Raw genomic sequence first — 16,695 nt, forward strand, 5'->3', positions numbered from 1 at the left:
CAAGTTTGAGAAAATCCTGGACTAGATCTCCCAATTCTCTTTGCACATCAGACTTCTGAATTTTCTCCCTATTTAGAAAATAATCCATTCTTCCTACCAAGGTACATGACCTCACACTTTCCCGCGTTGTACTCCATCTGCTACTTCTTTGTCCACTCTCCTAACTTGTCCAAATCTGTAGTCTCCCTGCCTCCTCAATGCTATCTGTTGTTTGACTTACTATGCTCAGGAGACCCACTGAATGAAGGCTGTCTCCTTTGACTACTGACTGCTATGACAAGGGTGCCTGACTTTCTGTCAGAGTTAGACAACAAGACAAGACAAGGTTGAATCTCATGGAATACAGGGAGAACTAACTATTTGGATACAGAACTGGCTCAAAGGTAGAAGACAGAGGGTGGTTATGGGGGTTGTTTTTCAGACTGAAGGCCTGTGATCAGTGATGTTCCACAAGGATTGGTGCTAGGTCCACTACTTTTCATTATTTATATAAATGATTTGGATGTGAGCATAAGAGGTATCGTTAGTAAGTTTGCAGATGACACCAAAATTGTAGGTGTAATGGACAGAGGAGAAGGTTACCTCAGATTACAATGGGATCTTGATCAGATGAACCAATGCTCTGAGAAGTAGCCGATGGAGTTTAATTTAGATAAATACAAGGTGTTGCATTTTGTGAAAGTAACTCTTAGCAGGACCTACGGTAAGGTCCTGGGGAGTGTTGCTGAACAAAGAGTGCAGGTTCATAGCTCCTTAAAAGTCACATGTAGATACAATTTTAAGAAGGCGTTTAATATTCTTTCCTTTACTGGTCAGAGCATTGAGAATAGGAGTTGGGAGGTCATATTGTGGCTAGACAGGACATTGGTTAGGCTACTTTTGGAATATTGAGTGCAATTCTGGTCTCCTTCCTACCAGAAGGATGTTGTGAAAGTTGAAAGGATTCAGAAAAGATTTACAAGGAAGTTGCCAGGGTTGGAGAATTTGAGCTAATGGGCGAGGCTGAATAGGCTGGGGCTGTTTCCCTGGAGGCTGAGGGGTGAGGGTAACCTTATAGAGGTTTATAAAATCATGAGGGGCACAGACAAGCTTAATAGACAATGTCCTTTCCCTGGGGTGGGGTGTCCAGAACCAGAGGGCATAGGTTTAGGGTGAGAGGTGAAAGATAATAAGAGACCTAAAGGAAAACTTTTTCACGCAGAGGGTCATATGTGTATGGAACAAGCTGCCAGAGGAAGTGGTGAAGGCTGGTACAATTGCAACATTTAAAAGGCATTTGGATGTGTATATGAATAGGAAGGTTTTGAAAGGATATAGTCCAGGTGCTTGCAGGTGGGACTAGATTGGGTTGGGATATCTGATCGACATGGACGGGTTGGACCGAAGGGTCTGTTTCTGTGCTGTACATCTCTCTGACTCTAAGATTAAAACAGAAACGCTGGGATCCTGGGAGCTCTGGCTGTGGTGGGGGGAGGGAAGCTAGTGGTCGTTGGGGGTTGAAGGGCAAGGCAAGTCAGGTAAATTGTGAGCATCCAAGTTGACTCACTATTGGAACAACATAATGAGTGGTTAGTCCTTCATCTACATGATGCTATGTCATACCTAATTCTCCTCACTTCCCATTTCTTCCTCAGGCTATGCTCTCTTCTTATTTAGAAGCTGCAGACAATGTAAGCCTACATCTATTACTACCTTCCTTAGCCTTACTACAACCTGTCATGCATTTTTACTTTCAGAAACTCAAGAGGTAGAATCTAGTCAGACAGTGGAAGAACAACAAGAAAGCAGAGATGATGAAGGTACAACACTGATTGATTTCCTACTTACAGCCACCAACTCAAATATTACCACAACACATTAGAGGATGGATGAGAGGCAGAATCTACATGTGGTGATGAACAGGACATGTGTGGGCTACAATCCAGACAGGGAGTAAGGATACTGAGGTGGAAGCTTACAAGTGAGTGAGTTTGTGCAGGGATCTGTCACAAAGAACTCGGATGAGCACTTTGATGGGGCAACCTACAGAACAATGCAGATGAAGGGGCAGAACTAAATGCTCAGTGTATTAGCAAAACTGCCAGATAATGCTGTAGTGAATCCTTATGAAGTCATTCACACACAGCAATACTTTATTGTCAAGAAATAGGTGCAGAAGTAGACCATTTGGACCTTTCAGCCTGTTTGTCTCAATACTGATCTTCTGACTTAATCCCATTTTCTTTCACTATCTCTCAAATTCCAAAAAAAACTCTGTCTTGAAAGTACTCACTGACTGAGAATCCATATGTCATGGCTAGATCATGTAGGCTGAATGACTTTCTGTGATTCTGAGATGTTCAGCATCAATCCAATGGTGTTGAATATATACCAGTTCCAGCAAGTTTCAGGGCAGGAGGAACTATCAATGGTGACTGCCAAGGTCTTCCATAGTCAGTGATAGTAATCAGAATATGGAAAAGACAGTTGAGAGAATTGTCTCAATGAACAGTGGCATGCCATTTTTCATCATGACATCCCCACACAGCTGATTGAGTTGTAATGTAAGGTGTGTGATCTATTTATATTTTAATATCATTTATTTGGATTGTGAACTAGAGGTATATAGGTTTAAGCTGTATGTCTGTAGGAGTTCAATGACTAGCCTTATGAGTTTCAGTTTGGGATAGATTGTAGAAATCTTGGCTGAAGTTGGATATGTAGAACACTTGCTCCTGAAAAAGGGAGAGATTTAGTTTGGGCCTATGCACTTTGGAGTTTAGAAGAATGAGAGGAGATCTTATTGAAACACACAGATTTGTAGGGAACTTGTCATGGACCAAACCAAACTCCCTCAAAATCCATTAAGACCTCAACTTGTCCTTATTGTTAAAGGCAAGTGTAAGGCATTTTGTTCTGGATGTAATTTGATTGGTCAAACTACCAGGCTTGAAGCAAAGTACGCTTTATTCTTTCATCATAGTTAAAATACAGCAAAAAGAAAGAAGAGTTTGAATAACAACCATCTTGAAAAACCTAACAGAACAATAGATTGCTTAATTACTAAACAATAATTGTTCCAGTGTAGTATACACACCCTTGGCAAGGACAAATTCAGTAAAATAGATTATCCCACATGCTGTTCTCCAGTCCAGGAAGAAAGCATATCAAGAGAAAACTCTATGAGGAAGAGATAGAGACAGAGCGAGCGAGAGAGAGAGAGGAGAGAGATAGAGACAGAGAAATCAAGTGTTTTTGTTGTTACAGGGAGAAATGTTTAGAAGCTTCTAAATCCCAACAGCTCCCAAAAACTAAAACTAAAATCCTGGTTCTGTGGAAACTTTACCCTATCCATTCATGCTGTTTCTATTATTCCAAATTTTAAAAAAAACCTAAGGCCTCACAAGCTGTTTACTTTACTGTCTTGGAGCAGACTGCTCTACCTCTCTCTTTCTGTCTCTATCTCTGTTCATAAAACAAAGGACAAAATACACCTCTGTACAGGGCCTTGGTGCGACCACACCTGGAGTATTGTGTGCAATTCTGGTCTCCAAATTTGAGGAAAGACTTTCTGGCTATTGAGGGAGTGCAGCGTAGGTTCACGAGGTCAATTCCTGGAATGGCGGGACTACCTTATGCTGAAAGACTGGAGTGACTGGGCTTGTATACCCTTGAGTTTAGAAGACTGAGAGGGGATCTGATTGAGACATATAAGATTATTAAAGGTTTGGACACTCTGGAGGCAGGAAACATGTTTCCACTGATGAGTGAGTGCCGAACCAGAGGACACAGCTTAAAAATACGGGGTAGACCATTTAGGACAGAGATGAGGAGAAACTTCTTCACCCAGAGAGTGGTGGCTGTGTGGAAAGCTCTGCCCCAGAGGGCAGTGGAGGCCCAGTCTCTGGATTCATTTAAGAAAGAGTTGGATAGAGCTCTCAAGGATAGTGGAATCAAGGGTTATGGAGATAAGGCAGGAACAGGATACTGATTAAGGATGATCAGCCATGATCATATTGAATGGTGGTGCAGGCTTGAAGGGCAGAATGGCCTACTCCTGCACCTATTGTCTATTGTCTATTGTCTCTTAAAGTGGTAGCTTTGTCATCAATTTAACCGGATAGATGCTGAGAGGTTGCTTCCTTTTGTGGGGAGTTCTATGGCCTGACAGCATAATTTCAGAGTAAGGGGTCACCCAGTTAGGACAGAGATGAAGACAAATTTCTTCTGTCAGAGAATAGTGAATCTGTGGAATATTTTACCTCAGGAACTGCTGAGGCTGGATCATTAAAATATTCAAGGTTGAGATTTCTAATGAGTAAGGATTTGTAGGGGAAAAAACCCAGGAAAATGGAGTTGAGGTCATTTGTTTAGTTTAGGAAGCCTGGTCGCATGGAAAAGTTGGACCAAAGTCAAGATTAGAGTGGTGCTGGAAAAGCACAGCAGCTCAGGCAGCATCCGAGGAGCAGGGAAATCGACTTTTCAGGCAAAGGCCCTTCATCATTTGCCCGAAATGTCGATTTTCCTGCTCCTCAGATGCTGCCTGTCCTGCTGTGTTTTCCAGCACCACTCTAATCTTGACTCCAATCTCCAGCATCTGCAGTACCCAAATTGGACCAAAGTGTCTGTTTCCATGCCGTATGACTCCATGACTCTAAGAAGCATAGACAAGTCCAACACTAACTTCACAGAGGCTTTGCACAGAGCTCAGAGACCATCCTTTGCAGCACTCAGGGGCAGTTAACTCTGCATGAGAAATTGTGGATCCAGTTGCAATGCAGTGTCTGATGCCGACATTTCACCAGATGTTGCATCTAATGATACCCAATATCTGAGTGTTGTCCTGGAATCTCAGACAGCTGTCATTCAAAATCGCTGTCCTACTATCATGGCTCTGGATTACATTGTGCAAAGGGTTTTGAATAAATCGAAAGTAGTCCAATGGCTCACCACCACCTGCCCAATGATAGTAAGTATTGGACAGTAAATGCTCACTAAGTCAACAATGTTCACATCATGTTAATAAATAAATTTATTCCCAAATCCAAGCAGCATGATCCTGCTCCCTGATTGGGATTAGAGCAAATTCCTATTGGAGTCTGAGCAATTTGGGCTGTGGTGAAATGTGTGGTAGAATCAGTTGAGAATTTGGTGAAACACATTTTGACATCTAGATCATCTAGCTCCATCATTTATACTTTCCACAAATGGTGTGGCAGGTTTCTCACTGGGGAGCAGCCAATTGACAGTGATTAAAGCCAAATGCATGCCTTGTTGATGATCCAACATGTCTCAGTAACTTTCAGCTATCTATCCTACGAAACTTGCCAAACAAGTTAGGCATCCAGAAAATTTGACATGAAAATTAGAGTAGGTACTATGCAAATGTAGCTCATTGTTTGATCCACAGGATCTTCACATTGGTCACCATAAAGCATGTTCCATGAGTACCAGCCACATGTACCCCACACCCACTGACCTTGCCATTGAACATGATGCGGTCTGTAAGAACCTTGATGGCACACCTCCAATCCAGTTACAGGATGCTTCTGCACTTCAGTGCAGCAATTCAGGCTTTACTGGTGACTATCGCTGCAATACTGCTCTCAGGGACATATACCCAGATCATGGACTGGGCCAAGTTGCATCTCTGGCCTGTTTACTTAATGCCTTCACACACACTGATGGTAGTCTACCTAGATGCTCAGAGCATCCATGATTTGCATTTCCTAGTTTTATCTTTTTCTGTATAAAGCCGGGAATCTTGTCATAGTTGTCAGCAGGCCTCAGTCAAGTCAATAGCAATAGCCTTCATTCAAGTATTCCTGGCACAATAAGGCACCAATTCCCTTCTGTCTGCCATGTGTGGGGCAAATGTTAGGGCAACTCCGGACTGACACAACTGGTCTGAGCGCACAATGGACTTTTCAAGATGGCAGGTGCACAAGGGGTACCCTAGCAGTGGTAAGTTGTTGTGGGAATGATGCATGGAAAGATGAGAACAGAATAGAATGCAACAGATGCCTTGGAGCTAGGGTGGGTAATTAATGAAACAAGTTTGATAAGATTTGGCCAGAAAATACATGAGGCCACATGGCTAGAATCCATCTGAAAAACTCAACACAACACAATATGGTCAAAGATGCATAAGATTCTCACACCATTGGTATTCTAGCAGTAGCTTTGATGTAGTTTGTCATCCAATAAATCTAGACTGCCGTTGTTGAGATGTTGCAGTCTGAAGTCACGGCGTTTGGGACCAAAGCTCCTTGAGGGCATCTTGCAAGGACTCCCCAAGTGAAAATCAGCAGCCTTCCACTAGACACTGGGAATAGCACCGTATGGAGCACTAGGATAGGTCGAGGCACCTGAAGGACAGGTGCTGAAGGGAAACATAGTTTTTGTTTGCATGCAGTTTATGAAGGTCACATGTATAGATTTGCTTTGGAATGAATGATTTGTGCTGGTTTTTATTTTTATATTGTGACCAAGTAGGTCAGGTAGCCACTGTGAAGAAAGAATTCAAGTAAATGGGCTGTATCTACTTTTGGCTAAGTGTCAGTTTTAGTGAGTTTCATGGAGAGTTTCTCTCTGTGAGGCCTAGCAAGTTTCTTTACACTCATATCTTAAATTTGCCTTTTTAACCTACCTATCAGTGGTGAAGGGACTGCACAAGGTCACAAACAGGGAGTTGTGATTGATGGCCTCCCAGCAAGTTCCTGGGGCTGGTTCCCCTACAAGGCCACACCCATCAATCACTGCTCTCTCTCTCTCAGCAGCTCACCCCCTTCCCTCACCTGAAGCTGTCCAACCGTCCCTGCAGACCTGAAAACCCACTTACCTGTGGTTGAGGGTGCATATCCATTGACGTATACTCATTGTCCAGGTGCAGTGTCAGTAAAGGCCATCATTACCAGTGGTGCAGCTGAGTTATCAGGTTGGGCCAACATCACTTTGACAGGGATGGGTAAATATCCTGAACTGGATAGCAACATCAGTGGCAGCTATTTAATTTGTTGCGATCCATAAAATGTAGACTTGGTTTTATCATCTGTAAACACAGAGCTACCCCTGCCCACTTTTGTAGTGGAACCTTGCTACCTGCAAAAATCCCCAGGTCTGTAACTATCCTGCAGTGTGACTCATAACTGACAGAAGCAGGAGAGGAAATGGGTGGTAAAATTAGACTGTAATATGGTTAAGTCAGTTTACAATTTGGTTCAGTTTTGTTGGTTGTATCAATCGTATTAGCCTCCTAAAGTTAACATTGAACTAACTCCACAGAGGCTGGTATCCTGTTACCAAGTCACCCTTTATTTGCACTGGAGAATCCTTGACACTGATCCAACTCCCTCAGAGCCAAATCTCAGAGTGAACAAAACTTCTGACACTCCTGGTTATATCTGTCATCCAGGGCTCCCTGACTGGACCATACTAACAGACCCAGTCAGAGAACTCATATCCTATGCAGTCCATTAAGGCTGATTGTAAGGCTTATTACAATTGCTGCAAACATATCCTGTTGCTCTTCATCCACACAGGGAGCAACTCGCTGTTAATACCAATATCTCTATTTCTCCCTGCAGCTGTTCACCAATTGTTTTTGACTTTCATTTATTTGATTGTCAGTCAAGAGACTGAGATTAATAAAACTAACACAAGATAAATTCAAATCTGGAACAGAACCAATGTCTGTAGGTGCACAAAGTCTCAACTGGCTGATTTCAGTGGTGACAAGGACATATGAACTGAATGGGTTCTTTTTTGTGATGGATGGCAGTGAGAGGGTTCAGGGAGGGACAACTGAAAGTGGAAAATGAACTGCTCCACTTATCCTGGGTGTAGTAACTTAGGAAGCTGAACAGAAAAGGAACATTATTTATTGTTGAACACCAAAATAGAGCCACAGCTCATGGTGTACATAGTCTAGTCCCAGTCTGGGACAAACAGTTCTGCAGACCCATCCTTGCAGACATTTTTCTGGGTCTGTTTTGTAAAGGGCTCAGGTGATGAGTTCCAGCTCGGTGGGCCATTTGCCTGTTGCCATGGGATCTCGGACTCAACAAGCTCCGTACTGGTTCCCCATGGTCCTTCAAGGGGCGATCACATCCCGCCCATTCTGAGTCCAAGGATTTCCCTTCACTCCAGTGATAATGTACCCTCCTGCATTGTTTTGCCCATAGCCTCACTCCTTTTGCTTTCCAGATCTGGTTGAGGGGTGTACAAAAAGGCAGGTGTCTGTTCCATGAAGACAATCATAGAATCACTGCAGGCGGCACCGCATTGACACAGTGGCATGTCCATCAAAACAATCACCCCTGAGGAGGATTCCCACCACTGGTGGTTGATGTGTAATCTTTGTTTTGGGATCTTCTCCCTGGTTTTGAACACTAACAATATGGGTCCCTTTTATTTTATTTTAATGATAACTCCAAGGATCCTTGAGTTGGAGCCCCTTTTAATGGTTTTCGTCTTCTCTTCAACATGGTATAATTCATCCTTGTCAACTCTGTACCTGAGGTATGTTATCTGGAATACATATTTCTCCTGTTTAAACAGACACCAACCTCAGGATAAAATGCAATAAGACCGCCTCTAAACCCTCCATATGTTCCTTTGCAATAGCTCCAGATATTAAAACATCAGCCAGACAGACTTCCACCCTGGGCATGCCTTGGAGGATATTCCTAATTATCCTTTGAAAGATGGTCCAAGCTGAAGATACCTCAAAGGGCAAGTGAGTGTAACTCATACAGTCCTTTGTGAGTATTTATAGCGACATACTTCATGTATGACCCCTCAAGCTCCAGTTGGAGCTAGGTGTAGCTCATATTCAATTTAGAAAATGTGTGCCCCGCCACCCCCCCCCACTCCCCCCCCCCTCCCCCCAACACCACCACCACCACCGCAGCCAGCTTTGCATACAAGTCTTCTATGTATGACATAGGGTATCTGTCTACATAGGAAACTCTGTTGTCTGTCAACTCATAATTCCCACAGAGACAGACTGAGTTGTCAGGTTTTAACACTGGGACCAGGGGCACAGCCCATTCAGCAAATTGCACTGGGCATATGATGTTAAGTTCCTCTAGATGTTCCAGCTCTCCTACTACTTTGGCATGTTGAACATTGGGGACCAACTGTAACTTGAAGTCGGGCCTCTGGGCCTACATCAGTCTTGGCCCTGGCACCTCTTGAAACACTTTGTGATACTTTCCAATGACTTCATAAAGATTGAGAGTCTGCTGCCCATGTGTAGCTGGGGTTACAGTGGTCCCAGTAATACAAGAGGGTTCCCCAGTTGTATGTGGTCAATCTAGCCTTGGTGTGTCCAAGGCTTAAACGCAAGATGACCCATCGGAGTTTCCTCAAGATATTCCCCGAAACAATAGATACAGTGGCCCCTTTGTTTACCTCCAAGTATATGGAGTGGCCATTTATCTGGAGTTTGATCTTAATTGTGGCCGCTTTGGGAGCAGTGATATAACGCATATGTACCAATTCCTTATCCTCAGGTTGATTTATTTGGAAAGTTCTGTCCTTGGGTGACTTCACGTCGTGACCCGGGCGGTACGTGTTTTCCCCATGTTGGTCACCTTGTCTGGGGTGGAGCCTATGACCACAGTTGGCCAAGGATGTTCTTGCTCCTCACTGTATTGTGGAGGAACTTCCCACCCAGTTCTGGAACCTTGCAGCCTTCAACTCCAATCTCACTTCCTTGGCAACCCTGCGTACTATCTGCTGGGGATCTGGATCTGCAGTATGAGGGATTGTCCAGTACTGAGGACAGTAATGCCTATGGACCCCTGATGATTCCAAATCCTTTTTCCTGCATTTTCACTGGGAAGGCCTAGTTCCATGGCTTTCTTGAAGTCCAGATCTGGTTCAGTCAGTATCTTCCTTTGGATCTCAGTATTGTTAACTCACTAATTAAGCAATCCCTCAGTATTCCTAAAGTATTAACCCATATTCATTTTACTGCCAGCCTCTGCAGTCTCATGATGAATTCCCCAGAAAATTTATTTGCCGTGTTAAATCTGTAACGCTGCAATATAGCACATGATTTGAGGTCATAGTAGTCTACTACCACCATATCTATCAGTTCATCAAAAGATTTTGCCGGGTAGGTTAATCTTTAAGATGCTGAAAGTCAAGGCCACATTAACAGCCAGGGGACTGACTCTTTGTCACTGAGCCCCTTCCATCTCATTTGCCTGAAAAAAGTACCTCATTCTTTTAGTATACTGGGGCCAAATCTCCACACCCACATCATAAGGTTCCAGTTTGCCAAACAGCGGCATTTCCAATATTTCCCCATCATGGTGTTCTGGGTTTGTTGAAAGACAAGGTTACCCAAAACGTTTCTTTACTCTCATCACCACTGTAATAACTCAGGAAGTCGGACTGAAAAGACACATTGTTGAACACCAAAATAGAGCCACTACACGTGGCGTACATAGCCTAGACAGACAGCTCTTTACAGATAGTTTTAATCAGACTGCTCAGGGATGTTATTACGCAGCTCTGGGGCAGGTGGAGATTTGAACCCCAGTATCCTAGCTCAGAAGTAGGGATAATACACTGCACCACAAACACTATTATCTCAGTCCACTTTCTTTCTTATCCAAAAGTGCTCTGACACACAAATAGCTTTCCCACCACCAAATCACCATGACACTTTTTTCCTCTTAACCACCATGACCAGTGAATCATCCATGCTGCCAACTAGATGTTTACATGCAAAGCCCTTTGGGTAATGTAAACCCTTAAAAGCGAGGGAGCAACAGGGAGCACAGGAAGGAGCCTACCTGCTTCATAAAGAGCTCAGGTGATGAGTTACAGTGGGCAGGCCATTGCCTATTACCAAGGGAACTCTTACTCAACAAGCTGAGCAGGGAGATTCATTTGTGATTCCCCACAGGCCTTAAAGAAGTCCCTGAGGTAAGCAGCAATAAGGTCAATGTGGAAAAGGATTGGATAAAATGTATACAATGGGTCTTGGCAAGAAAAGAGTGAAAGGTTGAGGCCTTGGCCTGTACCCAGGGAATGGTGAGTACCAGTTCTCTCTCTTAGTGAGCATGAGGCCTAAGGTTCACAGCTGCTGCCACCATCATCTCACAGATGTTCAGGAGCGAGCAGACAAAGAGCTAGCACTGGAGCTCCCAGTGTGCTCAACACAATCCCGCCTTCAAATGACAAAGTACTTTAAAGCCATATTTTTAATAATTCCCAGATAACATTTATGACCAATAAAGCTTCTTTCAGACCCCTACGGGGTAGTATATCACCATTTCATACCATTCAGTCTGTAAAGCCGACACCTTCAATATGATCAAGCCTGCTCTGCCATTCGATGTGATCATTGCTGATCATCACTTCAGTGCCCTGGTTCTGCTTTTGCCATGTACACTTTGAGCCCTTTCACCCCAAAAAATGTATTGAACTCTTTCTTGAAAACATTTCACGTTTCGGCCTAAACCAGTTTCTTGCTGTCCCACTCTCTTGGTCAGAAATTTCTCCTCACCTTAGCCCTATTTGACCTATCCCATATTCTTAGACTGTGATCACTGTTCTGGACTCCTGGTCATTTGAAACATCCTTCTTGCATTTACCCTGTCTAGTCCTGTTAGAAATGTATAGGTTTCCATGTGAACACCCTGCCCCTCATTCTTCTAAACTCCACTGAATATAGCCCTAAATGACCCAGTTTCTCTCCAGATGTCAGTCCTGCTAACCCATGAATCAATTTGATAAACCATTGCTGCACTCCCTTCATAGCTCGAACATCCTTCTAGATAAGAGACCAAAGCTGCACACAATACTCCTGGTGTGGTCTCTACCAAGGCCCTGTACACTTGCAGTAAGACATCCCTGCACTTGTATTTGAATCTCATCACAATGAAGGCCAACATATCACTTGTCTTCTTCACTGCCTGCTGCACCTGTATGCGTACCTCCAGTGACTCAAGCACAAGGACACTCAGGGCTCATTGCATCTCCTCTTTTCCCAATCTATCACTCTTTAGATAATAATTAGCCTTTCATTTGCCTGCTACCAAAGTGGTTAATCTCACATTTTTCCAATTATACCTCAACTGCCATGCATTGTCCACCACTTAACTTGCCCAAATCACACTGAATTAACTCTGCATCCTTCTCATAGCTCACCCTCCCATCCCACTTTGTGTCATCTACAAACTTGGAAATATTACATTTAGTTCCTTCATCTAAATCATCAATATGTATATTGTGAATAATTGGAGTCCTAACACTGATCCTTGCAATACCCCAATGTACCCCTAAAGAAAAGACCCATTTATTCCCACTCTTTGTTTCCTGTCTGCCTACCAGTTCTCCATCCATGACAGTACATTACTCCCAATCACATGTGCTTTAATTTTATATGCTCATCTCCTAAGTGAGACTCACCGAAGATCCTTTTGAAAGTCAAGCAAACCATGTTCAATGGCTTCCACTTATCAACTCTACTAGTTACATTCTCAAAGATTTCTAGTAGATTTGTCAAGTATGATTTCCCTTTTATAAATCCATGCTGACTGTCCAATCCTGTCACTGTTTTCCAAATGCTCTGCTATTAAATCTTTCAGTGAGCTCTAGCATTTTCCCCACTGCTGATGTTAGAATAACCAGGCTAAAATTTGCCATTTTCTAATTTTTTTTAAATAGTAGAGTTGCATTAGCTACCTTCCAATCCATAACAACAGTTTCAGAGTCTACAGCATACAGTCATAGAGATATACAGCATGGAAACAGACTCTTCAGTCCAATTTGTCCATGCCAACTAGATATCTTAAATTAATCTAGTCGCATTTGGCCGATATCCCTCTAAACCTTTCATATTCATAAACCCATCGAGATGCCTTTTAAATGCTGTAATTATAACAGCATCCACCACTTCCTCTGGCAGCTCATTCTATACACATACCACCTTCTCCTTGAAAATGTTGCCCCTTAGGTCCCTTCTAAATCTTTCCCTTCTCGCCTTAAACCTTTGCCCTCTAGTTTTGGACTCCCTCACCCCAGAGAAAAGATCTAGTCTATTTACCTTATCCATGGCCCTCATGATTTTACAAACCTCTATAAGGTCACCCCTCAGCCTCCGAGGCTCCATGGAAAATATCCCAGTCTATTCAGTTTCTCCCTATAGTTCAAACTCTCCAATTCTGGCTGATCATTAATGCATCCAGTATGTCTTGGGACACTTCCTTAAGTATTCTGGGATTTAGATTACCAGGGCCTGGAGATTTACTGGCCTTTAATCTCATCATGAGAAAGTAAGGACTGCAGATGCTGGAGAGTCAGAGTTGAAAAGTGTGGTGCTGAAAAAGCACAGCAGATCAGGCAGCATCCAAGGAGCAGGAGATTCGACATTTCATGCATAAGTCCATCATCAGGAATGATGGGGGAAAGAGGGTTGAGAGATAAATAGGAGGGTGGGGTGGGTTGGGAGGGGGGGAAGGGTAACTGGGAAGGCAATAAGTGCATGTAGGTGGGGGTGACTGTGATAGGTCAGTGGGGTGAGTTGAGTGGATAGTTGGGAGTGAATGTGGACAGGTAGGACAGGTCAAAAGGGTGTGCTGAGTTGGATGGTTGGAAGGGGAGATTTGGAAACTGGTGAAGTCAATGTTGATGCCATGTGTTTGAAGGGTCCCAAGACAGAAGATGAGGTGTTCTTTCTCCAGGCATCAGGTGGCTTGGATTTGGCGGTTGAGCTGGCCCAGGACTTGTATGTCCTTGGGAGAGTGGGAGGGGGAGTTGAAGTGGTCGGCCTCAGGGCAATGGGGTTATTTGGTGCTTGTGTCCCAGGGATGTTCTCTGAAATGCACCGCGAGTTGGTGTCCTGTCTCCCCAATGTAGAGGAGACCCCATTGAGAGCAACGGACACAGTAGATGAGGTGGGTGGTGTGCAAGAAAATCTGTGCTGGATGTGAGAAGATTCTTTGGGGCCTTGGACAGAGGTGAGGGGAGAGTGTGTATGAAGGTATTCATGCACTGCATCCAGAGATTAGTGTTGCAGTTGGACGATGGGGTTTAGGGGCAGAGGTGCAGGAGGTGGAGGAGATGTGCTGGAGGACTTTGTTGATCACATAGGAGGGGAAATTGCAGTCCTTGAAATAGGAGGTGATATGGATGTCAGGGAGAGGAATTGCTCTTGCGGATGCAACACATTGTTCTCTGCCATTTCTGGCACCTACAATCAGACCCACCAGCAGAAATATATTTCCTTCCCCACCCCTATCTGCATTCCACAGAGACCGTTCCACCCGCAACTCCCGCATTAGGTCCATGTCACCTCCCCCCACCGCCCCCAACACAACCCACCCTCCACACCCGACACCTTCCTTTGCTGCTGCATGAGGTGTAAAACCTGTGTCCACACCTCCCACTGCTCTCGATGTGGTCTCCTCTACACTGGGGAGACAGGACGCCAACTTGTAGAGTGTTTCAGGGAACACCTCTGGGACACATGCACCAAACAACCCCACCACCCTGTAACACTTCAACCCCCACCCACCCGACTCTGCCAAGGACATGAAAGCCCTGGGCCTCCTCCACCGCCAAATCCTAGCCACCTGACGACTGAAGGAAGAAGACCTCATCTTCCACCTTGAGACCCTTCAACCATACAGCATCAATGTCAACTTCACTAATTTCTAAATCTCCCATCCCACCCCCCCATCTTACATCCAACACTCCAACTCAGTATCACCCACTTGAACTATCCTACCTGTCCATCTTCCTTCCCACCTATCCACTCCACCTTCCCCAACGATCTATCACTATTATCTCCAACCTGCATCCACCTATTGCCTTCCCAGCTACCTTCCCCCCAGCCCCACCCCCACCCTCCTAATTTATCTGTCAGCCTCTTTTCCCACCCACCCTTCCCCCCCCAAACACTTCTGATGAAGGGCTTATGCCCGAAACATTGACTCTCTTTCTCCTCGGATGCTGCCTGACCTGCTGTGCTTTTTCAAAATCAACATTTTGACTCTAATCTCATCAACCTACCCAATACCATTATCTGGCTGATACCAATTTCCTTCAGTTTCTCCCTCACACTAGATTGTGTTGCCCAATAATTTTGGGGTATTATTTGTTTCATCCTTTGAGAAGACAGAACCAAATTATGTATTTAATTTGTCTGCAATCTCTTTGCTCCCCATTACCCTCTTTCTGGCTTGAAGGGGACCTTCATTTGGCAGCATGGCTATCATTTTTTTCCATACTGTATCCATACATGTCAGCTGCAAACCAGAGTCACAAACACTGTTGCCAGTGAATAGAGCTTGTTGGTAAGTAGCCAACATTTATTTGGTTTGCTGTGAACCAAACATAACTGGCACAGTGGACAGCTGCCAGGATATTGGACACTGACCTGCATGATCCTCTGTCCATGGTCACACAGCGGTGGACGTTGAGGGAGTGAAATCCCTCTTGGTTTCGGTACTGGGCCAGAGTTGACATGCAGTGTCTGTTAAATGATGTGAGATGCCTGGCTTATTATTGAAGCCATGTACTCACTCTCCCCTTACTTCACTCTGGCAAGAGATAATGAAACAAAATTAGCTGTCTTTGAATAGAGTGTTCCAGTAACCTCCTGCCTCAACAGAGGATGATAAACTGTAAGCTGCTGCAAACATCTCTAGTTCCATATTGGAACAAATAAAGGTCCATCTCCTCAGTCACCTTCACAGCACACCCTACTCTGAGTATGTAGGAATAATTGCCGCAGAGGACAAAATATCAATGAGGACCTACTTACTGAAGATTAGACATCTCCCAACTTGTTTCCTGCTAAAATGCAAGTTAAAGAATTATTGTTAAACACCCTGAACGCCCTGTTGGCCTCCTGGTGAGAAGAGTTCTATTCACCGTCTTCCTACTGTCAGCAGTTTGTGCTACTCTGTGCCTCCTTTGCCTATTCTCCCTGTCATGTTGCAATCTAAGGAGGATGTAGACTGCTATATCAATTCTCAGAGCAGCCAGTTTATGCAGAAGCCTTAAAATTATCCAAATGTCCTTCAGTGCCTCACACAATACTCCTTGTTAACATTTGCACCTTTAAACTATAAAAGGTAAAGGCACTTGTAAAACAATAGCAACAGCCAAAACCGAGCAGCTGTCCTACAAGTAATCATGTCGGTGTTGTCCTTCCTGTTGCTGCTGACATGTTCAGCTCTGTGAGACTAAGTGAGACTCTGTGAGACTCAGCTCTGAGATGGCAATCCTGGCCTGTCTGCTTTGCATACGTTTGCTGAAGGACATTCACTGTGTGTATGTCAATGTTCTCATTAATATGGCTTCTAACACACTTCATCCCACAAGTGTACATATACATAAACATTTTGGAACTCTAAAGGCAATGGTAATCTCCATCAATGTGCACTGATAAGCCTAATTTCTCCACTTCCCGATGCAGTCTCTACCACTCCATAATCTGTACCAGAACAAATTATTTGAAAACTTTGAGCATCCATAATAGATCGTACATTCAATGCAATTGTTTCCTGACTCTCCTTTTGGCTCCAGTCTAATTTTTGTTCTTATCATAACGAGCAAATATCATGACCTCAACTGTGCATACAGTTTTACATTGAGGATTTACAAGCACTGCAAGCTGCACTACAATTGTCCAAACTCACTTCATGTAGGACCTTACAGCAAGCAAACAAAGGGAAGATGTCTTGTTCT

Source organism: Chiloscyllium punctatum, chromosome 4 (assembly GCF_047496795.1).
Source record: "Chiloscyllium punctatum isolate Juve2018m chromosome 4, sChiPun1.3, whole genome shotgun sequence".
Taxonomy (NCBI): domain Eukaryota; kingdom Metazoa; phylum Chordata; class Chondrichthyes; order Orectolobiformes; family Hemiscylliidae; genus Chiloscyllium; species Chiloscyllium punctatum.